The sequence below is a fragment of the Lathyrus oleraceus genome, chromosome 5 (genome assembly GCF_024323335.1).
Source record: "Lathyrus oleraceus cultivar Zhongwan6 chromosome 5, CAAS_Psat_ZW6_1.0, whole genome shotgun sequence".
NCBI classification, from domain to species: Eukaryota; Viridiplantae; Streptophyta; class Magnoliopsida; order Fabales; family Fabaceae; genus Lathyrus; species Lathyrus oleraceus.
In genome coordinates, this window is record NC_066583.1 from 432,322,639 (window position 1) to 432,349,294 (window position 26,656).

Here is a 26,656-nt window from a genome sequence, read left to right on the forward strand (position 1 = left end):
TGTCGATTAGGCCACATAAATGAGAAGCGCATTTCCAAACTCCATAAATATGGACTCTTGGACTCTTTTGATTATGAATCATATGAGACATGCAGATCTTGTTTAATTGGAAAGATGGCAAAGTCTCCATTCACAGGAAAAGGTGAAAGAGCTAATGATCTTTTGGCCCTCATACATACTGATGTGTGTGGACCACTGAACATACCAGCCAGAGGAGTTTTTCAGTACTTCATCACATTCACTGATGATTTCAGTAGATATGGTTATGTGTATTTAATGAAACACAAATCAGAGTCCTTTGAAAAGTTCAAGGAATTCAAGAATGAAGTACAAAACCAACTAGGTAAGAATATTAAAACTCTTCGATCAGATCGAGGTGGTGAATATTTAAGCCTAGAGTTTAATGACCATCTGAAAGAGTGTGGGATCCTATCCCAACTCACTCCTCCTGGAAAACCCCAATGGAATGGTATATCTGAGAGAAGAAATCGAACCCTGTTAGACATGGTCCGAACCATGATGAGTCACGCCGATCTTCCAAACTCCTTTGGGGGACATGCACTATTGACAGCAGCTTACACACTTAACCGTGTTCCATCCAAAAAGGTTGAGAAGACACCATATGAGATATGGAGTGGTAAAAAACCACATATGTCTTACATGAAGATTTGGGGTTGAGAAGTTTATGTGAAACGACAAATTTCAACTAAGCTTGAGCCCAAATATGACAAATGCTTATTTGTGGGGTATTCTAAAGAAACAAGAGGGTATTCCTTCTACAATCCTTCTGAGGGCAAAGTGTTTGTCGCTCGGACTGGAGTTTTCCTAGAAAAGGATTTTATTTCCAAAGGAATCAGTGGGAGGAAAGTAGAGCTTGAAGAAATTCAAGAATCACAAAGCATCGATACACCTATGGAGGAATTAGAGCAGGAAACACAAGTAGTTGTGGAAGAGCAACCTGCTCAAGTAGAACAAGACCAGCGTAGGTCAAGCAGGATACGTCACCTACCTGAGAGATATGGATATCTCATAACAGATCAAGGTGATGTATTACTCATGGATCAAGATGAGTTTGTGACCTACCAAGAGGCCATAACTGGTCCCGAGTCTGAGAAGTGGCTAGAAGCCATGAAATCTGAAATGGATTCCATGTACACAAACCAAGTTTGGACCTTGGTAGAGCCTCCTGTAGGAGTTAACCCTATAGGATGCAAGTGGGTCTTCAAAAAGAAGACTGATATGGATGGTAAAGTACATACCTATAAGGCAAGACTGGTTGCAAAAGGATATAAACAAATCCATGGGGTTGACTATGATGAAACCTTTTCACCAGTTGCAATGCTTAAATCTGTTCGGATTTTACTTGCTATCGCTGCATATCATGATTATGAAATATGGCAGATGGATGTCAAAATTGCTTTCCTTAATGGGAATCTTCTTGAGGATGTGTACATGACACAGCCTGAAGGATTTGGCATACCAGAAGAAGCCCAAAAGATATGTAAGCTACAAAGATCAATCTATGGATTGAAGCAAGCTTCCAGAAGCTGGAATCTTTGTTTTGATGAAACAGTAAAACAATATGGATTCATCAAGAACGAAGATGAGCCTTGTGTCTACAAGAAGGTTAGTGGGAGCATGATCGTTTTCCTGGTATTATATGTAGATGACATATTACTCATTGGAAACGATGTCCCTACCCTGCAACAAGTAAAGTCTTGGTTGGGGAAATGCTTTTCTATGAAGGACCTAGGTGAAGCAGACTATATATTAGGAATCAGAATCTATAGAGATAGATCACAAAAACTACTTGGCCTAAGTCAGAGTACGTACATAGACAAAGTGCTGAGACGCTTTAACATGCATGATTCCAAGAAAGGATTCATACCTATGCAACATGGCCTGTGTCTATCAAAAACACAATCCCCTTCAACTAAGTAAGAAAGGGATTGCATGAATAAGATTCCATATGCATCTGCAATAGGATCTATCATGTATGCCATCTTATGTACTCGACCAGATGTCTCGTATGCTTTAAGTGCAACGAGTAGGTACCAATTTGATCCTGGTGATGCCCATTGGGTAGCTGTCAAGAATATCCTTAAGTACTTGAGAAGGACTAAGGACTCATTCTTGATATATGGAGGTCAGGAAGAGTTAGCTGTAATTGGATACACCGATGCCAGCTTCCAGACAGATAAGGATGACTTTAGATCGCAATCTGGTTATGTGTTTTGCTTAAACGGTGGCGCTGTGAGCTGGAAAAGTTCAAAGCAAGATACAGTTGCTGATTCTACAACCGAGGTCGAGTATATTGCTGCCTTAAGTGCAGCAAAGGAAGCTGTTTGGATCAAAAAGTTCATTAGTGAACTTGAAATAGTTCCTAGCATTGTGGACCCCATTGGTCTCTATTGTGATAACAATGGTGCTATCGCACAAGCTAAGGAGCCTATATCTCACCAACGATCCAAACACATACTTAGGCGTTATCACCTCATTTGAGAGATAATAGATAGAGGAGATGTGAAAATATGTAGAGTACCTACACTTGACAATATTGTTGACCCACTAACAAAGCCTCTTGCGCAGCAGAAGCATGATGGCCATACTAGATCAATGGGCATTAGGGGTATGCCTGATTGGCTCTAGTGCTAGTGGGAGATTGTTGGTGTAAGCCCTAGAGGCCAATACTTTTGGTACTTGTATCGAATTATTTATTAATAATAAAAGGCTTTTTATTTATTATGTTTGTTTAATAAAGTCCCTAGAATAGCTAGTCCGTTTAATGTATCAAGTATGACTTAATCATGAGATCACATTAAACATAAGGACACTATTCTTAAAGTATCCGAAGTCGAGCTTTATTGTGAAGTGGGATAACATTAAAGCATTAAGACTATTATGTTTGTAGACTGATGATCACATCTCATGGATCATGGATAAAGAGTTATCAAGTCTTAAACATAGGTATGAATATTAAGAGTAATATTTATACTGGATTGACCCGCTATGAGAATACTATATAGAATGTTATGCAAAGTGTCATAAGTTATTCTCATGGTGATAATGGTGTATACCACTCTTCAACCTGAAACCACTATGGACCTTAGATGTAGAGTCGAGTGCTTTATTGCTGATCCAACGTTGTCCGTAACTGGATAACCATAAAGACAGTTGATGGGTACTCCACGAAGCATGCTGAGGGACATGAGTGACCTAGATGGAATTTTCCCATCCAGCGTAACAGGATAAATGTCTATGGGCCCAATATTGAACTGGACAAGGATGACACGGTCTATACCTTGTGTTCAATATAGACATAAGGGCAAAAGGGTAATTATACACATAATTATTATCACAGAAAGATTTGTCAGATCACATGACATTTTCGTGACTTGGGTAGTAGTGATGTGTTGCTAGATACCGCTCACTGTTTATTATGTTAAATGCGTGATTTAATATAATTGCAAACGTCGCGAAAACCTACAGGGTCACACACAAAGGACGGATTGATGAGAGATAGAGTAACTAAGGAACATCGTAAGGTACGGTGCACTTAAGTGGAATATGAAATATGGTAAGGTACCACACGCTTAAGTGATTTTGGGCATATTATAAGATATGGGCCAAAATACACTTAAGTGGGCTTTTAGCTTGAAGCCCACACAAGTGGTTCTATAAATAGAACCCTTGGGTAGAAGTATTGTCACTCTAATTGGGATTTTGTTTCTCTCTCTCTCACTCAAAGCCTTCATTCATAGCAGCTAGCACTGAGATTGAAGGAACCCGTTCGTGTGGACTGAGTAGAGGCGTTGTCATCGTTCAACGTTCGTGATCGTCACAAGAGGTAACGATTCTATCACTGATCATGCCCATTCGTAAGGATCACTAAATGGAGAAAATTTTAAATTCCGCTGCGCCTTTGGATGGCAATTCTCTTTCAGTGCTCACCGGAGAAGATGACCGGAGCTAGGGCTCCGGTGGTGTACTGGCTTGTCCAGGACCATCTGATTTGAGTCTCAAGTTCTAATCTCACGCGTCCATTGTGATTACCATGCCTACAACGCAGTTGACTCGTGTATATGTGGAATGCGCGCTCCTGGCCATCTGATCTGTCACCTCAATTAATGAGGGAGATCAGATGACCATTGTTTTTTTTTTGTTTTTTTGTTTTTCCATTTAATCTTTTTATTTTGATTAATTCATATTAATTTTATTTTTAATCCAAAAAATATGGGACTTTCACCAAATATTTTCAAATATTTTTCTCTTTCATTTTCTGAATTAAAATTATTTTTTGGATTAATTTTGATATTTTTCATGATTTAATTGTTTTGTGCATATTTTTAATTGTTTAAAAATACTTCTGACTTTCCAAAAATTATGAAATTTTTTGTCTAAGGTTCTCTGACCTTGTTTGACCTAGGATAAATCTCTTGGCCATTTATTTGGTATTTTGAAGACATTTTCGGTTTTTGATCAAACATAATTTAATTTAAATGCATTTTAATTTGATTTTTAATTGATTAATTGTGTAGAAATTATGTTGAGCTATTTTTATTAACTTGTGAAGTTTGATTATGTGTTTGAGCCTTGGTCAAGGTTTATTTGACTTTTGTTGGATTAAAATCATTGGATTTAGGGATTGATGAAATGTACATTTCATCTCACAAAATGAAGGAATGATTTTAATTTGATAAAATTCCTCCCATGACCAATTTGTGTTTCTCTCATCTCCCCTCCCTCTTCATCTTCAATTTCGTTTTATCCCATCCCTTTCATTGACCAATGAAGTCTCAATATCCTAAGGCTAATTGGTTCATCAATAACTTTGTGTTAGATAAACCAATACAAGTATGGATGAGATTAGGTCCATACTTTGATCATTTTTTTTTGAGTTTGGTATATTTTAGGAGTATGATTCATTATACCATATCTCTAACATGCATTAACACTAAAATTACTATTGCCCGACCTCAGATAGTTGTGACTTCTACATAAGTCCAATTACGATTGCTTAACATAACGCTAAAATTTGACCCAAAGGTATAACATTCTAGTAAGTGAGATTGTAAGTCTCCCCCTTTCATGGTACTGTGTGGAAACTTGGCCTTTTTTCCTTCCTTTGGAAGATGTCTTGGTTTAAGGATCTATGCTTGTGAATAGATGGTTGAGTGTTCTCCAAAGAATGACTTAACAATTGAAAAGCAAAACACCACTAACATCTAATCAACTAACATTTGACTAACTTCTATTAATCTTGCTTTTATTTTCAATTCATTTACTTTATGCAATTTAAATTCAAGCCATTTACCATTTCATTTGCCATTTACATATCATTTAACTTGTTTATGTTTATGTCATTTTCATTTTGCTCACTTGAGCCATATATTGTGATTATATATATTTGTTTGTATATTTTGTTTGTGTTTGTGGTCTTAGGACCTTAAAATACTTAATAAACAACAAAAAACCATAAAAAAAAAATGTTTGTGTGGACTGTTGGATTTGATCTGAGTTTTCGACTTAGAATTAGGCAACATTCCCTATGCAAAAGGACTTGGCCAATGCCAACATTTATGAGACCAAGTTGTTGTGATTTGAGTTTCCATTTGATGCAAGTATTGGGATCCACATGAATTCATCTTCTTCATGGTCTTGATGCAAATGTTACTTTGAACCTGTGTCTAATGCCTTATTCTGAGTCAATCAAGAAGTATTTCATCTGATACATGGGAAGATTAAGAAGAAGACTGTAAAGTTGCTTGCTTGGATGTGCCTATCTTTATTTGATGCCTTGCTCTTCATATTGCTACTTGCTTATTGATACTGCTTGATTTAAAGTCCAAAGGAAAAGTGGGTTTCTATATGACATTCTTGTCTATTGGATTGCATCCCATTGGTCAGATCTTTTCAACTCTTAACTTTTAAATTTTTGCTTAGGATTAGTCTCTTCATCTCCTCTCATTCTCTTAAATTTCAAAATCTCTCCCCCTTTTCAAAATCTTCTTTGCTTGTGATTTCTAAACTTAGACTTTATTTCAAAATAGAAACTTTGGCCTTATGCCAATGAATTTTTAAACTCTTTTCTTAAATCAAACTTGTAAATAAATCTAATCATATTGACTTAAAATTTCAAAAGACAAAAAAAAAACTCTCATTCAAACTTTTAGGCCTTTTGTGCGTCTTTTAAACTTAATTTTCGATTAAAAGCAATCCACTCATTTTGAAATTGATACCACGATCTACGAGGTTTTGATCCCTCATTTTTATGTTGGTACGTAGGCACAAGTCCGAAGGTCTTGTCAAACACAAAAATATAATTAATGAATTCTCTTCTCATCCCCACACTTTATTTATTGCAAACATCTTTTATACCAAAAACACATACACACATAAAAAAGGGCTCCCTAGGAGTACCTAGGACACTTTGGGTTCTAACACCTTCCCTCTGTGTAACCAACCCCCTTACCTGTAATCTCTAGCATTTTATTAGTTTTGATTTGAAAACTTCTTATCTTTGGGTTTTGTTCGTACTTTTCCCTTTTTCCTTTGGAAAAAATAAAAGCGCGGTGGCGACTCTAATTTTATTGACGTTAAACTTATCCATAGTTTGATGGTCATGAATTTACCGCTACAGGTTGTAAGGATTTTGTGCATATTCCAAAGGATGAAAGATCCAAGTTGGATGCAAAGTCAAAACAATGTATCTTCATAGGCTATGGGCAAGATGAGTTTGGTTATAGGTTGTATAATCCTGTAGGGAAGAAGCTTATTCGAAGTTGCAATGTGGTGTTTATGAAAGACCAAACTATTGAAGACATTGAGAAGGTAGAGAAGGCTACACCCAAGAAAGATATCAGTTTTTCTAATTTTGATCTAGTTCGGTTACCTAGTCATAATCTGGATGCTATTGGTGGTGATGATCACAATGGTGAGCCATATGATTATGTTAATGATCAACAAATTGGAGATGAGGTAAATATTCCAATTAATGATGGTGAAAGGGAGAAAACTATATCACAAGATGAGAATCTTGGTGAAGCTCCAAAATCATCTCAAGTTCAACTTAGGAGGTCTAACAGGCAGAGACAACCTTCTACAAGGTATAATTCTGATGAGTATGTGACCTTGACTGATGAGGGTGAACCTAAGTGTTTTCAAGAGGTCATGGAAAGTGACAAAAATAAAAAGTGGATGGATGCAATGCATGATGAGATGAAATCATTTCATGATAATCACACTTATGATATAGTGAAGCTCCCTAAAGGCAAAGGGGATTTGGAAAACAAATGGATTTATATAGTTAAACATGATAGCAACTCTAAGTCTCCAAGATATAAAGCCATATTAGTAGTGAAAGGTTTTCGTCAAAGAAAGGGTGTTGGTTTTGATGATATTTTTTCACCTGTTGTAAAGATGTCATCAATTAGAATCGTGTTGAGTTTGGCTGCTACTCTTGATTTAGAGGTTGAACAAATGGATGTGAAAATGACTTTCCTTCACAGTGATTTAGAGGAAGAGATCTACATGAAACAACTCGATGGTTTTCAAGTTAAAGATGAATAAAATCATGTATGTAGATTGAGAAAGAGTTATATGGGTTAAAGAAATCTCCAAGGCAGTGGTACAAGAAGTTTGAGTCAGTTATGTGTAATCGAGGATACCAGAAGACTACTTCAGATCATTATATGCTTATTGCAAGGAAAATTATTTTTAACATTAACTGGTTAAAGAAGAAATTGGGGGGGGGGGGGGTCATTTTCCGTGAAAGACATGAGAGCAGCTAAACAGATTCTTGGTATTAGAATCATGTGTGACAGAAAAGAGAAGAAACTTTGGATGTCACAAGAACATTATATCGAAAGAGTGCTGCAAAGATTCAAAATGGAAAGTTCTAAGGCGGTAAGCACTCATCTTGCTACTCATTTCAAGTTGAGTTCTAATCAAAGTCCTTCAAGTGAAGATGAAGCTTTTGATATGAAACGTGTTCCTTATGCGTCTGCTATGGGTAGTTTGATGTATAAAATGGTGTGTATAAGACCAAATATAGCACATGTTGTTGGTACAGTCAATATATTTTTATCAAATCCAAGTAGAGAGCATTGGAATGTTATAAAATAGATTTTAAGGTATCTTCGTGGTACTACTTTTGCGAGGCTTTATTTTGGAGGAGATAAGCCTACTATATTGGAATACTCTGACTCTGATATGGCTGGAGACATTGATTCCATAAAGTCCACTTCGGGCTACATGATTAAATTTGCAGGGGGAATTATGGCTTGACAATCCAGATTGTAAAAGTGTGTAGCATTGTCTACTACAGAGGTTGAGTTCATTGCAATTCCCGAAGCATGCAAAGAGTTACTATGGTTGAAGATTTTTTTGCAAGAGCTTGGTTTTGTTCAAGATAAATATATGTTATTTGTTGATAGTCAAAGTGCTATTCATCTTGGTAAGAATCCGACTTTTCATAATAGGTCCAAACACATTGATGTGAGATATCATTGAATATGTGATATTTTGGATGCTAAGTTGTTTGAGTTAGTTAAAGTTCATACAGATGATAATGGTTATGATATGATGACTAAAGTATTACCAAGAGGGAAATTTGAAGCTTGTTGTGATATCGTCGGTTTGGCTGTTTCCTTCACATAGTTGTGAAGGGGAAATTTGTTGGGTTTGGGCTTCTTTCCTATATGGAGAAAGACCCAAATATGATTAGTCCATGTGTCTCACTTATTTAAATGGAGAAGATAAATTTAGGTTTGAGAGAGATAGAGAGAAAATAAGGATTCAAAAGAGAGAAAAGAGGAGAGAAACTCATACCCGTTTTTCTACAACCAATCTCACTAAATCAACGATCCCCGATTCTTTAACCGTCAGATCAAGCTCAAATTAGGAGGGAAGATTTGTAACACATATATCTAACTTTTTATCGTTCATAATTTCAAAACAATGTCTGAGGTTAAAGTTATCTGCTTCGCACTGAAGCTGCGGATTTGAGAAATTTTTCAGCGTTTTGATTCTTATTTATAAGCTAGTTTGCTTTTTGATTTGCGGTTGTTAGCACTAATTTGTGAATAACTTTAAGACTCTCTTGTACCCTTAATTGATTATAGTGGAGTTATTTCTTTGGTCGGGACAACTCGTGATTTTTACTCTCATATTGAGGGGTTTTCCATGTTAAAAATATCGGCGTTCTTTTGTGCCTTTATTTGTTCTGGTTGTCGTCTTATATTTGTTGTTGATCTTCAAGGTTCCTACAAGTCTGGGGAATTTTATATCCGTTACGTATTGATTTATTATCGTATCTTAATTTTCGATCAAATGGTATATAGTTAAGAGACCAAAAAAGATATTTTACCATTTTTTTAAATGGAAAAAACTCAGATGTGTGGATTTGCCTATGAAACTAGTTTTTATGAACAACAATGAACTCTTTATTTTTCCAAATCTCCCAACAAAAGATTTGAAGATTATATCATCTAATGATATCTCGAGGCGTGATTCCATAGACTTATTAGAGTTTTTTCTTAATTTTTTTAAAACCTTGAAGTCCATTTTTATAAAAAAAAATCATTCATTACTGATCCATTTAAATTTTAAACATTTCATCTACCGTTCAGTCGGGATTGCGGTTCCGTCAAAATAAAATATAGAATTTTTTTTTTAAATAATCATGTTTTTCAAAAAAAATACGAAAACAACCAACTTTTCAATTTTTTTCCAAAATAACCATATTTAGGGGAGGATGCGCCGGGGGAGTTGGCGCACGCCCCAAAAAATAAAAGGAGACGCCAGATGCATTGGGCCTCATGAGGAGGCCCCAAAAAATAAGAGGAGGCGCCAATACAGCTGGCGCTTATGTGTTTCTTTTGAAAAGAAAATTTAATTTTGCAGCTAACAAGAATCAAACACACAACCTTTGGATCAATAGTGAAACACATTACCATTGCACCACAGACCCTTCATGTTAATTTGTTTCATCATATATTTAATATACCGTGTATAATTACAATAGATTAATAAATTAATTAAACTTAGTTGGACCACGTGCATGAAATTCTGAAACAACACAAACAACAAGTAATTATTTTTATTAACTTCCAATATTCCAATACTATATCATACAAATTGCTATTTCCATTTTAAATTATATGTTACTCCTATTTTGTAAAATATTTTGTTTTATATTTTAAGTTGTTTTGCAATATAAATTAAATATTAATAAGTTTTTCTTATCATACTATCTACTATTTATATTATTCTTTTATTTCATCATCTTTTCATATCATTAATAAATGATATATAATTTATTTATTTATAAAATTAATTATAATCTAAATTTGTGTGAAATATCATAAAGAAATTATTATTTAGGACGAAGAAAGTATGTCATTTTAGTTATGCACGATTTTTAAAAAATAATTGATAGTATTTATTTTATTATTAAAATAAATCTGATTTATTATAATGTTTTATTTTTAAAAAATATATTGTTCTTTTTTCCTTTTATTAAATTTTATCTCTATTCTTTAATTTTTAAAAATATTATATATTAATATATTCAAATTAATATTCAATTATTTTGTGTTTTATTTTATAATATATTTATATTTTATTAATTTTTTATATATTAAATATTTAAGTATTATTTTATATAACTTAGACATGTATTAATATATTATATTATTTATAAAAAGTAATATAATATTTAAAAATATATTATATTTAAAATAATATAATTTTTCAATTGTATTTATAATAAATATTATGAAGTTTTATTTGAATTTTTGTGTAAAAATTAATAATAATTCAAAAAATTTAAAGAGGGGTAATAATTTTTAAACGCATAATACAATGTAAACAACCCTATAAAATCCAAGATAGTTTGAATTGGTGTATTTAATATCGAATAATTTATTTTTGATGTATTTAATATCGAATAATCCATTTTTGGTGTATTTAATATCAAATAATCCGTTTTATCAGCTATATATACTTGGTCGAAAGGTGTTTGATAGTTTTATATTGATTATAAATAAATTATATAAATATTGAAGAATATAATTAATATATTTAAGATATTAAAATTTAAAATAAAAATTTAGTGTCTTTCTCTTATGATCTAAGAACAATGGCTCATTAAATATATGATGAAATAAGTTAATATGAAGGGTCTGTGGTGCAATGGTAACCTGTTTCACTATTGATCCAAAGATTGTGTGTTTGATTCTTGTTGGCAAATATGCGGTGACATTTTAGTACTTTTAAGAGGTATCAATACTATGACTTCTTTAAGACTGGTTTATTTAAGCCCGCTCCTTTCCTTGGGTACTTGAAGTTATTGAAAGTAAAAAAAAAACCACTTATATATGGATTTCGCCAGATTCTGATTGAAGCCAAGTTAAAGAAAATAAAGCCACGGGAGTTCTTGATTCAAAATTCTCCATCAGCTGAAGTTGAAATCATATGATTGCTCATGATGAAAAACAAAGTCAGCTTCATAGGAAAGATTGTTATATTTGGCTTTGTTTTGCATGCAATCGGCAGTAAAGGCGGGTAAATACATTAGTTGAGTAGTGAAAGGTGACGTGCTTGTTTCAACTTGTTAGTTATGGAAGACAATGTTCAACAACAGAACTTGATGGATGAATGTATTACACATATGTAGTTTGCTTAAATTTTGTAGCCTGCTAGTTTTTCAAAACACCTACGCATGTGGTTGTATCACTTATGTAAACGAATATTGACATTTCTAATTTTTTTTTATTAAAAGGTGTACTATGTGATTCATTGCGTCAGAGTTTCAAACAATGGTCAAATCGAAACGTAAATCCAAATTGCAAAAGTTAGTGGCACCATGTAATATTGTAATCCATCCGCAGTTGGAATTGGAAGTAAATACACCGGCGATGTCAACGACAACGTGTGACCTTGCACTTGCACTTATAATTATTTAATAAAGATCTCCTCGCAGCACATTAAACGATAAATTAAGGGTAATTGATGAGTGAGTTCAATGTTAATAGTTTCAATGGTAGTGTCACTAACTAGGTAAGTGGGATAGGGTGAAGATGAAAGTTATGATGGTTTAAAACACTTGTATAAGTTGTTGGTTAAGCAACCATCCAAACTAACTAGATTGGAATGTCCCACTTTAACCACGTCACCCATATAAGTTTAGTTCTTGATGAGGGACTCTGAACTGAAATTACATCGGTCAGGCACAAAGAATTTGGTATGTCATTTTTTTTTACCTATAAATAGCATATAGGGTACTTGGACGCTAAAGGACGGAGTCAACTGGAGAGCACGATCCGACCTAGTACTCCTTCATTATGACTTGTGAGAAAACGTGTTAAGCCACGTGTTAATGGAATAGTCGATTGATCGTCAGTCTCATAGGTTACCTGCATATTCTATAATTAAGGATACAACAGAGTCGCCATCGAACTTTATTTATTCCCGAAGGAAAGAGAAAACATCGATAAAATCCGGGGGAAAGAGAAATGGATAAGAAAGTTGGTTATGCAAGGGGAAAATATTAGCACCCCTAACATCCATGGTACTCCATGTGAACCGTTTTCAATGTTCTTTGCAAGAATAAGTGTTATTATCTGAAGATTACTCGCGAAAAGGGGAAACGAGGGTTAATAAATATATGTGAAAAAGGTAAGAAATAGATAAGTGTGCTCACCAAGGATTTGGGCCCTCATACCTACGTATCCTTATTTGTGCAATGAGGAAATCAGAGCTCTGTAGTTCGTGGAACTAGGACGGATGTGTTAGTTGTTTTTAGTTAACAATATTAACGTCCGCGTTCTACTGTCGACTGACTTGTATGCTTGAGCATGAGAGTCTTAAGCGTCTGTATGTTTGCGGTAGAATGGATGAACTCAGATCACATTCTAGCAATTAAACATTGCTTGCTCGCACATGGAGACTTAAGCGTCGCTCACGGTAGAACGGAAGTAACACGTCCTTACTGAAAAGGTTTTAAACTAAAAATGAAACCCAAAGGCAAAACTGAGTTTGATGAGGTGAGTTTGCTTTTATTCTGAAATGAGGTCATGATTTGAATCATATTAAAGTCTATGAATGAAGATGATACAGTGAGCAACTGGGTCATTCGTCCCGCATCCAAATATATTCAGAATGAGGATAGGAATTCTTCACCCTCATCCTTTCTTCATTGCTTAAAGCTCGTGTCGTACAATCCTAATCGTGTGGTTAATTATTTTTGAGTTTATCTACAAAATAGTTTTAGTTTTACTGAGAGAGAACAAAAGGGAAAGAAGAAAGAAACCCTGGAAGGTTGAAAGTCTGATCTTCAATCTGATCTTCACGTTTGTGTAGAAAGACTTATCAATTATTCGATTTAAATTGCACTAAAGTCTATGAATAGAGATGAATACAATGAGCAACTGGGCCATTCATCCCGCATCCAAAGATATTCAGAACGAGGATAGGAATTCTCCACTCTCACCCCTTCTCTACTACTTAAGGCCCGTGTCACGCAATTTGATCATAACCTATGAGTGTTGAAGTTAAATTTCCTTGCAGCTTCCTGTGATGAAGGTTTGTCTATGGAGAAAGAATAGACTTGACAATCAACTTGAATCAAATTTTGCTAAAGTCTACGAATAGAAGTGAATACGATGAGCAACTGAGTCATTTGTCATGTACCCAAAGATATTCAGAATGAGGATAGAAATTCTTCACTCTCATTCCTTCTCTACTTCTTAAGACTCATGGCACACAACTTGGCTCATGATCGACAAGTGTTGAATTTGACCTTTGTAGTGCTTGAGTAGTAGTTCATTCTTGTGTTGATTTGCATTGCTTGAACTCTTGATCTTTGCCTTTGAATCTTGATTGAAATTGGAGATCCAGTATCCAATACAGCTTGAACATAAGGACTTGCCCTATCAAGTGATCAAGGTTCTTTTGATCACTTGACTAAGCTTGGAGAGATTAAGCACAATCAAAGGATTTAGTTGATCAAAGCATACTTTGATCAACTTAAACAGTTGGAAAAAAGTTAGTTGAAAATGAATATACAACCTAAAGGGCTAATTGATAGTTAGAATATCTCTAAGTTCTAAAACTAGAGGAGAATGCAATTGTTAATCCAAACTTGATTAAACTAGCTAATATTCTAAGTCAAAATTTAGTCCTAAAGGAGCCTATATATGTTATAGTAAAACCAATTTCCAAGAGGGAAAATGTTCTTTTCAATCATGAAATCCTAATGAAAATCAATTAAATCTAGTTAGTTCTAATTTCCTAAAAATCTAATTAAAACTAATTATCATCTTGATCTTTGCCTTTGAATCTTGATTGAAATTGGAGATCCAGTATCCAGTACAGCTTGAACATAAGGACTTGCCCTATCAAGTGATCAAGGTTCTTTTGATCACTTGAATAAGCTTGGAGAGATTAAGCACAATCAAAGGATTTAGTTGATCAAAGCATACTTTGATCAACTTAAACAGTTGGAAAAAAGTTAGTTGAAAGTGAATATACAACCTAAAGGGCTAATTGATAGTTAGAATAAGAATATCTCTAAGTTCTAAAACTAGAGGGGAATGCAATTGTTAATCCAAACTTGATTAAACTAGCTAATATTCTAAGTCAAAATTTAGTCCTAAAGGAGCCTATATATGTTATAGTAAAACCAATTTCCAAGAGGGAAAATGTTCTTTTCAATCATGAAATCCTAATTAAAATCAATTAAATCTAGTTAGTTCTAATTTCCTAAAAATCTAATTAAAACTAATTATCATCTTGATCTTTGCCTTTGAATCTTGATTGAAATTGGAGATCCAGTATCCAGTACAGCTTGAACATAAGGACTTGCCCTATCAAGTGATCAAGGTTCTTTTGATCACTTGACTAAGCTTGGAGAGATTAAGCACAATCAAAGAATTTAGTTGATCAAAGCATACTTTGATCAACTTAAACAGTTGGAAAAAAGTTAGTTGAAAGTGAATATACAACCTAAAGGGCTAATTGATAGTTAGAATATCTCTAAGTTCTAAAACTAGAGGGGAATGCAATTGTTAATCCAAACTTGATTAAACTAGCTAATATTCTAAGTCAAAATTTAGTCCTAAAGGAGCCTATATATGTTATAGTAAAACCAATTTCCAAGAGGGAAAATGATCTTTTCAATCATGAAATCCTAATGAAAATCAATTAAATCTAGTTAGTTCTAATTTCCTAAAAATCTAATTAAAACTAATTATCATCATTTCTGAAAATTCTATTACTAAACAAAACTCAAAATTTCTAAAATTCTAATCTAATAATCCTAAGATCATAAACAAGCTCAAGGAAAGAGGAGCAGAACCCGAACATAGAGTGCAGAATTCAGCAATAGGGCATTTGGACCCAACAGAATGAGCCCAAATACAAATAAATGTAGTTGGATTTAGCAAGTATATTACTAAGCAAAATAGGGGTGTGAAAAGCAAAATATTGGGCTTAATGGCTAAGCCCAAAAGAATTTGCAAAGGAAATGAGAGAAAAATTCAGCAACAATAATTCATCATCTCTAGACACCAAATTCAATTTTTCATGTCAAAAGAGAACCACCACTGGAGCTCTGACACCACCGCGTCGGAGGTGTCGGAGTTGGTTGGAATCAAGAAAAAATACTATCTAGCTCCGGCACCACCGCATCGGAGGTGGCGGAGTTGGCTGGAATCAAGAAAAAGTATTATCTTCATACTCCTCTCAACCTCTTCTATCCTAATCTATCATATATTCTAACCACAAGTTAATCAATTCTGGAAATTGAGCCATTAAATTCAAGAATCCTAAGCACATAATCTGAAATTAAATGGGGATGGAGGAGAATCAAACCATCAAACCTTAGGGTTTTGATTCTCCACTACACAAGCTACATTGTGGTATCAAAAATCCAACAAATAAGCAAGGATTAAAATTCACCGACCTGCAATAACAGAGTTTTGTTCTTGGAATTTTAGTGTTGGAAATGAAGAAGATGAAGTGAAAACCATATGTATGCTACTTTGAACCTTTAATCTTCTACTTCTGCTATGAACTCCTCTTCTTCAAGAATCGACTCCGAAAAAATTCTGAATTTGATTGTTGTTGATGTTGATTATGTGAATGTGGGAATAATGTTGAATGCAAGAGGTTTAGTTCAATTGATAACAAACTTCAATGTGAAGCTTGCTCCAATGGTGATTTGAGCTTTGGTGTAGGGAGAATAATTGAGGAAGATGAAGTGAGAGGATAAAAGTTGAACTTGCAATGAGTAATTTGAGAGTGATGATCAAGTTTTGAGATTTTTTTGGTTATCAGAATGATGTGTTTAAATAGGTTATAGGTTTGGATCAACTGGAGGTTCGGAGTTAGTTTTGTGAGGCTTAGAATTAGTTAAATGAAGCTTAGAGTTAGTTGAAGTGGTTTGGAATTAGTTTGAAGTGGTTTGGAGTTAGCTTGAGACTGTTATGACTGTCTCATAATATTGAGAAGTTTGGTGAATTGAAGTGTTAGGAACTTGGTTCAATGCATGAGTGATATGGTTGGTTGCTGCATAATTATGTAAAGGTTACAATGTGTATTGATGCAAACATTGGGACTGGTTTGGAGTGTAAAGGAAACTGCATTATTGTTGAAAAAATGCATCATTTTAGCTATTGTCCTAGGTGTAATCGATTACCCTAGACATTGTAATTGATTACCATCATGAAAAAATGGTTTTTTTGGCTACTGAAAGCAGTGTAATCAATTATCCAAACATGGTAATAGATTACCATCATGAAAAAAATGGTTTTTTGGTTACTGGAAGCAGGGTAATCGATTACCCAAACATGGTAATCGATTGCCATCATGAAAAAATGGCTTTTTCCTTAGTTTTGATGCATGGGTTCATGTGTGAGGCATAATGGCTTAGCTTTCTTTCTTGTTCAATATGAAATCAACTTGAAACAAAAGCTTTCAATGCACTTTTGAACATGTTGAATGAATGAATGAAATGGAACTAATGGGTCATGGAATGACTTGATCAAATGGACAATGAATTTGTATCAAATGGACTATAAATCAAAGCATGAATGAACCTTGAAATTTTAATAAAACCATGAAAATAATGGATGAAGTGGGAATGAAATAAGACTCAGATCAAATGGATCATGAGACCATGAAGTCAATGAATCATGAATGCAAATCTGCCTTGAATCAACCATACAACATTGTTGTATCCTAAAACTTGCCCTCAAGCGTCTTAGATTTTAGTTTGTGGCTATTAAAAATCAGGTTCTCTCTCGGAGATTGTGGCATTACACATTGTATGGGTTGAAACTATAATTCCTGACCTTGATTTCATGGAGATCTTGTTTTTTATCTTCTGTGCATGGACTTGGCTCCTGAACCCTAATTGGGGGACCCAAGGATTGGGAGGTGATTTGTGGAGCTTTATGTTGAAACCCAAATCAGGGATGGTAGGTACCTTGGTTGGTTGGCTTTTCGATATGGGATTCACCAAAACCCTAGTTCTTGATCAGAGAACTGGCATTAAGGTTGTGAAACCCTAATATTGGTTTCTCATGATCATTGATGTGAAACCCTGGATTATGGAAGGGGTTTAATGGGTCATTTTGAGTGGGTCATTTTGAGTTGCATCATACCATTGCCATCAGAATCATGCATCAAGTTCATCTGTTGATCACGAGTCCTCGCATTCATTTGTGTGATGCCTCATTTGGTTCATAGCTTTGTCATTCAAGTTTTTATTCATAGTTCATAATTCATTCAAGACCACGATTTCAAAGTGATTTTGAACCTGATTTCTGAGGGAAATATTGCATTTGAGTCATTAAATCGTAAGAACTTTTTTCATGCAAGAAGCTTCCATTTCATTTCATACAATAGCACATCAATGTCTGTACGATACGCATACAAAATCATAAGAAATTGGTTGGCGACCTTCAGTTGACTTCAATTAACTATTGACTTTTTGGTCAAACAGTTGACCAAAGTCAACTGACTAGAATTCGACCATTTTAAGCCCACCATCTTGCATCCATTTCATATCACTTGTGGTTAATTATCACTCACACCTGCTTTAGGACAGGCTGTCATTTAAATCTTAATCTTCAAAAAAACCTTCACCAATGGAAGCACGAACACCGTTTCGCATTTGATTCAGCCTATAAAAAGCTTAATTTTCAATTAACTTCACCAAAAGAGAATTGACAAACCCGTTTCGGAACATCAGCCTATTGGAATCAACTTTGTTCATATTAACTTTGTTACATATTTCGCAGGTCCGACAAATTCAATGTAAGTCCTAACAATTAGCATAAGTCCTAACAGTCTAGTGGTTACCTGCATGACAATAGCGGCGTGGCAGGTCCGACAATAGCATAATAGGGCTTGGCGATTGGTGTGAAACCAAAATTCAGACTCAACATAATTCAGAACAATTCAACTATGACCTACGGTGTCGGCAGAATTTTAGTCATTAAATGCAAAGGAAGAAAGCAATGCAAAGCGGATACTAGACTCGGGAGACTTGGTCAATACCGAATGCTGGGAGTCACAACGGATCCGCGTCATCGCTTTGCACATGAGCCTTCGCACGAACAGCTGTCAGGTGTTAAGTGTATCCAACAAATGACGCTCGCTCAAACGACCTTCAATCCCCATCAAGAATCCTGCAAGCATCAAGTCATGCCGCCATCTCGGCTTGAAATAAAAAATGAAATAAAAACAAATTAACAAGTTTGAAACGAGAGCAGAATTTGAACTAAATGTGAATCATAAGGAAGAGGATCACAAAAGTTACTTTGCACACCGTAACCATGCGATTTCATTCCAAAGCAACCCCACTAACTTTTCACAATAACTAACTTACCAAATCTGTGATCTAACTAACTCAACAGATTTTTCTAACAACTTTTCCTTCACCAAATAACTGTCAATAAACTCACTGACCTGGCTGCCCTAAAATCTGCCCGAGTCGGTTAGGATTGAGTCCCTATATGAACACCACAAAGCCCCATTTGAAGAGGTTACTAAAAAATCTCTGCAACTTCAAGCTTCTACAAAACCTATGCAACTTCAAGCTTCTGCAAAACCTCTACAACTTGAAGCTTCGGCAAGATCACTTGAACTTCCAGCTGCTTCATCTACGCTAATTCTCCAACCTCCCTCGCTCAAGAGTCTTTCAAGAATCCGACACGATCATCCGTTCCAAACTCTGAATCATGCACAACCGAATCCGCGAAGGTAGCAATCCGTCCGTTGACGGAGCACGAATCGAAGAGAACACACACCGAATCCATTTCCTTTCTTGCAAGCCGCGACTGGACTGGTAAGTCTTCTGTCTCCATATTTCAATGCGGAATTTGTTTTGATTCTGCATCGACGCTGTTGAGTTTCCGATCGCTGTTATGTTGAATTCGGACTTGTGAACCGCCGAGTTGAAGCAACCCTGGAGACACGGTGTTATAAACAAACGCAATCAAGTTTCCGCCAGAGCTTATTCACATAAGCTCCTTCTTCTCTGTTGATTTTGGGGGTTCCTTTGGATACTCGATCACGAGACGAAGGAGTGCGTCGAACCCCGACATGCATCGATAAAGACTCGAAAGCGCCGCACCGCCGTTAATCTGGCTTGGAGGAAGCGCTTATTGATTCCTTCTTTCGTTTGGCCGCGGAGCTTGGAGAAGGGGAAAGGTCACGTAAGTTTGTGACGTCCGGATGCGGGTTTGGGCCTCAGGCCCAAACGATTTGCTCGCTACACACCCATACTCACTTCATGACCACAGTCCCTTGCCTCTACTGCGTTGGGCTTGCCAATTCAGGCCCAAATCTGTATTCAGATAGTGACCAATCCCCCGAATGGGCCTTCTGAACCCCTCTGCCTGGGAATCCCACTATTGCTCTTGCTAACCTTTTCATTTTTTATCCTAATTAGGATTAGAGTAATGTTTAGGCTATTGAGTTCTTTAAAAATTCTTGATAATTAGAGGTTAGGGTGATGTAGATTTAATTAAAATTTTAGGATCAATTAGAAATTAGGATTAATGTGTAGTTAGTTAGGTTCATTAGTTGTGTTTAGGTTAATGTAATTGTTGAACCCGAACATAGAGTGCAAAATTCAGAAATAGGGATTTTGGGCCCAACAAAATGAGCCCAAATATAAATAAATATAGTTGGGTTCAACAAGCATGTTGTTGAGCAAAACAGGGGTGTGGAGAGCAAAATATTAGGCTTAATGGCTAAGCTCAACCGAATTTGCAAAGGAAATGAGAGAAAAATTCAGAAACAATAATTCATCATCTCTACACACCAAATTCAATTTTTCATGTCAAAAGAGAACCACCACTGGAGCTCCGGCACCACTGCGTCGGAGTTGGCCAAAATCCAGAAAAAGTATTATCTTCCTACTCCTCTCAACCTCTTATATCCTAATCTATCATATATTTTAACCACAAGTTAATCAATTCTGGAAATTGAGCCATTAAAGAATCCTAAGCATAAAATCTAAAATTAAATGGGGATGAAGGAGAATCAAACCACCAAAACTTGGGGGTTTTATTCCCCAGTACACAAGCTATATTGTGGTATCAAAAATTCAGCAAATAAGCAAGGATGAAAATTCACCGACCTGCAAGAACGAAGTTTTGTTCTTGGAATTTTAGTGTTGGAGATGAAGAAGATAAAGTAAAAACCAGAGGTATGCTACTTTGGACCTTTAATCTTCTACTTCTGCTATGAACTCCTCTTCTTCAAGAATCGACTCCAAAAAAATTCTGAACTTGATTGTGGTTGTTGATGTTGATTATGTGAATGTAGGAATAATGTTGAATGCAAGAGGTTTAGCTCAATTGATAACAAAATTCAATGTGAAGCTTGCTCCAATGGTGATTTCAGTTTTGGTGTAGGGAGAAGAATTGGGGAAGATGAAGTGAGAGGAGAAAAGTTGAACTTGCAATGAGTAATTTGAGAGTGATGATCAAGTTCTGATATTTTTTTGGCTATGGGAGTGATGTGTTTATATAAGTTATAGGTTTGGATCAAATGGACGTTAGGAGTTAGTTTTCTGAGGCTTGAAATTGGTTAAATGAGGCTTGGAGTTAGTTGAAGTGGTTTAGAATTAGTTTGAAGTGGTTTGGAGTTAACTTGGGACTGTTATGAGTGATTCACAAATGTTGAGAAGTTTGGTGAATTGAAGTGTTAGGAGCTTGGTTCAATGCATGAGTGATATGGTTGGTTGCTACATAATTATGTAAAGGTTATACTGTGCATTGATGCAAACATTGGAACTGGTTTGGAGTGCAAAGGAAATTGCCTTACTGCTGAAAAAATGCAGCATTTTGGCTATTGTCCCAGGTGTAATCAATTATCCTAGATATGGTAATCGATTATCATCATGAAAAAATTGGTTTTCTTGGCTATTGGAAGCAGTGTAATCGATTACCCAAACATGGTAATCAATTACCATCATGAAAAATGGTTTTTTTGGCTACTGGAAGTAGGGTAATCGATTACTCAAACATGGTAATCGATTACCATCAGGAAAAAATGGTTTTTCCTTAGTTTTGATGCATGGGCTCATGTGTGAGGCATAATGGCTTGGCTTTCTTTCTTGTTCAATATGAAATCAACTTAAAACAAAAGCTTTCAGTGCACTTTTGAACATGTTTGAATGAATGAATGAAATGGAATTAATGGGTCATGGAATGACTTGATCAAATGAACAATGAGTTTATATCAACGAGACTATAAATAAAAGCATGAATGAATCTTGACATTTTAATAAAACCATGAAAATAATGAATGAAGTGTGAATGAAATAAGACTCAGATCAAATGGATCATGATACCATGAAGTCAATGAAACATGAATGAAAACCTGCCTTGAAGCAATCATACAACACCATGAATTAGGATTTAGCTAAGTCAAAATCACAATGCCAAGGCGTAAACAAAAACCTCAAGCCAAGTGGGATGTCAACTCAACTAGTGCAACAATTCCATGAATCCCAACTAGGGTTTCCAACACCTCAATGCAAGTTAGATGATTTACAAACCTCCCAAATCAAAATCTAGGGTTTTGATGAACCTTATATAACAAATTCAACCCAACAAAGCACCTGAATACCACTTATCCCTGATTGGGGTTTCAAACACAACACAAAGCTCCCCAAGCAACATCTCGAACCATGGACCCACTATTTGGGTGTAGAAGTCATGCCAATGCACAGAAAGTCAAGCAAGAAGATCTCAAAGGAGCATAGTCAATAATTAAGGTTAGGATGCCTAGATGAATGTCATGGTGTAGACCTCAGAAGTTAAGGTTCGAAAGAATCAAGCGGTTAGGGTTTCAACCCATATGATGAGGAAAACCATACTCCTCAAGCAAAACCCTTGTTTTCATTAATCATAAGCATTGGACATATGATGCTTGTTAGCAAATGTTGATCATGAATGAATGATGCACATGAATGAGTCTAGATGGATCTCCAGTTATAGGTTAGATGAAAAGCAAAAAAGGAGGGCAAATTTTGAGGTATGACAAGTGGTAACTCTATTGAATTTGAATTGTGGTAGAGCAAGATGTACACTCACATCATTGGGTTGGATGATGAGGTTTGAGACATCTTGGAGGATGTTATTGGCTTTCAAGTCAATGGTGTTGGAATGGTTTCTAATAGAAAGTCCCTCACTCCAGATCAATTTTTTTATAGAAATCATCATAAAGTGAGTTGCATCTTGTTGATGTCATGTCTCATTCTGAGTACATAAATATTACTGATAAGTCTACTGCTAAGACTATCTTTGAATCTCTATGTGCTACCTATGAAGGTTGTTAGACGGTGTGGCTAGTGATCGAGAGGGGGGGGGGTAAATAGATCACCTCTTTTAACAAGCGGATTTAAAAAATCTTATCAGAGTTATTGAAACTTAGCGGAAAATTACAGTCCCGAATCGACTTCCGTCTAATCTAAACCGCTACTAGAAAACCGGACACGCGAATTTATTGCTGGATTTGAATAGGAACGATAGAGATTATCAACACCAGAATATTATCAAATCAAATGCACTTATCACTAAATTCTGATTCCAATGATTAAAACTCAGCTGACAATTTTGTCAAACATTTGGTGTGTATGTGATCAATGATGAACAATGGTGGAGTTTAGATAAAGAAGTTTTCTTGCCACTATTGTATCACGAAATGTACATCCACAATACACCAACTGAAATCACAAAACTGTTGAAAACGTAAAGATAGATAAGGAAAGAATACGATACGCAGAGATTTGGTAAGGAAGTTTCCCACTGTCGTCCTCGCGTGTGGGTACGTCTCCCTCTCAATTTCAAATGAAATTGAGAACTGTTATTATCAATAATGCCGAATTCGTTGATGCAAGGTTAAAATACAAAGACAGAAATCTAAATCCCAAGATCTTCTTCTTGTATAAAACCTCCACTTGATCTGAGCTCAATCAAGAATTTCCTGCAAGAAATTGCAAACAATTCACCGGTTCCACGACCTGTTTGCGAAATTACCCAATTTCCAAACCCTACGCTACGGTTGAATCTGTTCTGCAAACGTGACTAACAAACCCGCAAGTATACTCCAGTTCTTGAAGGACAAACCATTTGGTTTTTCCTCGAAACCCCCTTCAACCTTCAACTCAGCTAGATCCTCGATCGTTCCACTGAACACCTCAGCTAGATCCTTGATCGTTCCACTGAACGTTATCTCGTTGATCCTTTAATCCAAAGAACAAGAATGATTATGTGTTGATGTTCTTGAAGAAAAGAGATTGAGAAGATGAAGAAGATGAAGTCTCTTTCAGGTTTCTAACTGCTCAAAACAATTGTTGCTACACACTCCTTTGATTTGTGTTACAACTGTTGTTCACTTCTGAATTCGTACTTTTCACTCAGCTGTCAAAATACCTCTTATATGTGAAAGACAGAAGCTGTTAGTAGACAAAACAGAATTATGTATTGATACAAAAGATTATGCATCGATACATACTGTAGCTTTGATTAATTTTAGAGAATTAATACAAGCATGTATCGATACAAAGCTCGTATGTATCGATACATAGAACATTTTAACTAAGCATGTATCGATACAAAGCTCGTATGTATCGATACATAGAACATTTTAACTAAGCATGTATCGATACAAGGCTCGTATGGATCGATACATACTGAAGCAAAAACGTTTTGTGATTTAAAACAAATTTATGTATCGATGCAGATGAACATGTATCGATACATACTGACACAAAACAGTTTTTATGAGTTCTTTTAAGAAATGTATCAATGTGGATCTTTATGTATAGACACGAAACAATAGTATAGGCTAAAAACACAAATGAAACATGTAAAATAATGCACAACCAACAATTAGACAGTGATCACACAACTTGCTATCATTCAAAACTTATTCAAAGTAAAGAATTTGCTCACAAACTCCCCCTTTTTTATGATGGCAAAGTTTTAGCAAGATGTGTGATACTCCCCCTGAGTTTGTGCATATCTGTCAACATTTGCATTTCTCCCCCTTTGTCAACATCAAAAAGAAGAAAAAAACAGTTTTATCAAGGCAACATGTTGTAGCTGGACACAACAAAAATGATAAAGAAGCTAACAATCACAAAGAAGGAAGCTTAAAATGTAAAGAATCACTCACAAAGAATGACAAATAAGGGTAATAACACCAGAAGTAAGCAGAAGGAAATAAACATTTAACTAGTAGAAAGTATTTAAAAAATTACATAAGCCAAGACATATAAGGTGCAACTAATCTGAAGAAAAAAAACTCAAGCAACATGCAATGAAATGCAGTGAAATGAAATGATGATGGTTTAATGTGGATTATAGCCACCACAGGACTCCTCGTCATCTCTATCAGGATCTCTGAGGCTTGGCGGAGGCGGAGGAGAAGGCATTGCATCTGGATTGTGGCCCATGAAGGTGTAGTGCCTGAACCGGTCCTGAACTTCAACACTTCTGAATTTGTCCATAATACCAGGATTGGCACGACAGTCGTCCATAAAACCAGACATTTCATTGTAGAAGACTTGGTGCCACTTAACCAAGTCTGTGTGCCAAGAGTGTTGGTTATGGTACATCCGTGTATGATCGTCATGCCACTCACGATGCTCCTTATGCCACTCACTTTGTTGTACATGCCAAGACCGTGCCTCTTCATGACGTTCTTGGTTGGCAAGCTCCATTTGTTGAAGCATTTGAGTTAGGTGCGCAGTAGGTGTTGAAGATGAAGCACCGCCGGAGAACGGAGGAACCGTTGGTTCAGGTACATAGTTGGTTGGAGACCACCTTTGTGGCACCCAATCACCCCAACCAGCATTGTCATCAGCTGCAGGCACATCTGCTTCGTTCACATCATGCATTTCTTCATCAGGTTGGTCTTCAACTACATGAATTCGTTCAGAAGGCACATCAAAATTATAGATCCTTGTTTTGGATTTCCTTTCAAAGAAATAGAAACATTGACGTTCCTTGTCCCACCGATATCCCATATGAGATAAAGTGGAAGAGTCAAACTCTTGAGCAGCAGATGGTGATATGAGAGGAACTAAAGGGATTGCAACATTCCAGAACGTAAGAATTTTCATGATTTGAGACGCATAACCAAGAGCAACATTCTTGGCACTGTTACGCACGAAAAAGAGACGCTTCACAAAGTAATTTGCCCAATTCAAGGGAACCTTATTTTGAAGAGTATACAAGAGATGAATGCCTGCCCTGTCTAACCTAGAATGTCCACTGTTTGCTGGACGCAGAATGTGCGAGATAATCCACTAAAGTATACGAGGAATTTTCTTAATCATACCAGACGTAACCTGTTCATCCTCACCCAGCGGTCTGTCCAATTTCAAGATAGATAGAGTAAACTCCTTCAGGTTAAAGTCAGTATCAAACTTCAAGTCATGCCAAGTCTTGAAATTATGCGACGGAAGCGGAATTTGAAACACTGTTTCCCAATCAGCAGCCTCAAAAGTATAGGTTCTGACACCAATAGAACACTTAAACATATATCCTTTACCAGATTGTAAGCCAGCATAAAATGCACAGATAAAATCCTCATGGTAATCATCCTTTGTAGTAAAAAATGAACCAAGTTTTTATGCATTAAGGAGTTCAACCACATCATTGAGATGCAGATGAATAACATCATGTTTATCGAAGACATGGGGTTTCATAACTAACCTTGTCTTGAAAGAATCCTCAAACTCAGTAGCAAATGCAGGATGAAGCAAATCTAAGGCATTAGGAGGAATTTCTGGTAACTGCTGAGAAGTGCCAACCGGTTCCTTTCCTTTTCCTTTACCCCTTGCTCTAGCCGGAATGATTCTTGGAGGCATGGTGATGAAAAATTGAAGAAAAGTGAGATGAATTTAGGGTTTTTGAGAGAATGATGATGAAGGAGATTAGGGTTAGCCGCATGTTTTGAGAGGTAGGGGTACTGCTGATACCAAGTTTGTGAAAAGATGTGATAAGAATTGTTGATGTGTCGATCCATGAGTGAAATAAAATGCATTTAATCCAAATAACAATCAGTATGTGTCGATGCATATGGGAATGGATCGATCCATGTCACGCATTTTTGTTTTTAAAGG

At 35.8% G+C, this 26,656-nt stretch overlaps 1 long non-coding RNA gene across 1 annotated transcript; it reads left to right on the forward strand.

Moving 5' to 3' along the window:
* Positions 1-19,875: 19,875 nt before the first annotated feature.
* On the forward strand, positions 19,876-21,677 carry LOC127085253 (uncharacterized). The gene is made up of 2 exons (XR_007789053.1): positions 19,876-20,722; positions 20,842-21,677. It is a non-coding gene; the product is annotated as an uncharacterized LOC127085253 (long non-coding RNA).
* The last annotated feature ends 4,979 nt before the right edge of the window (positions 21,678-26,656 follow it).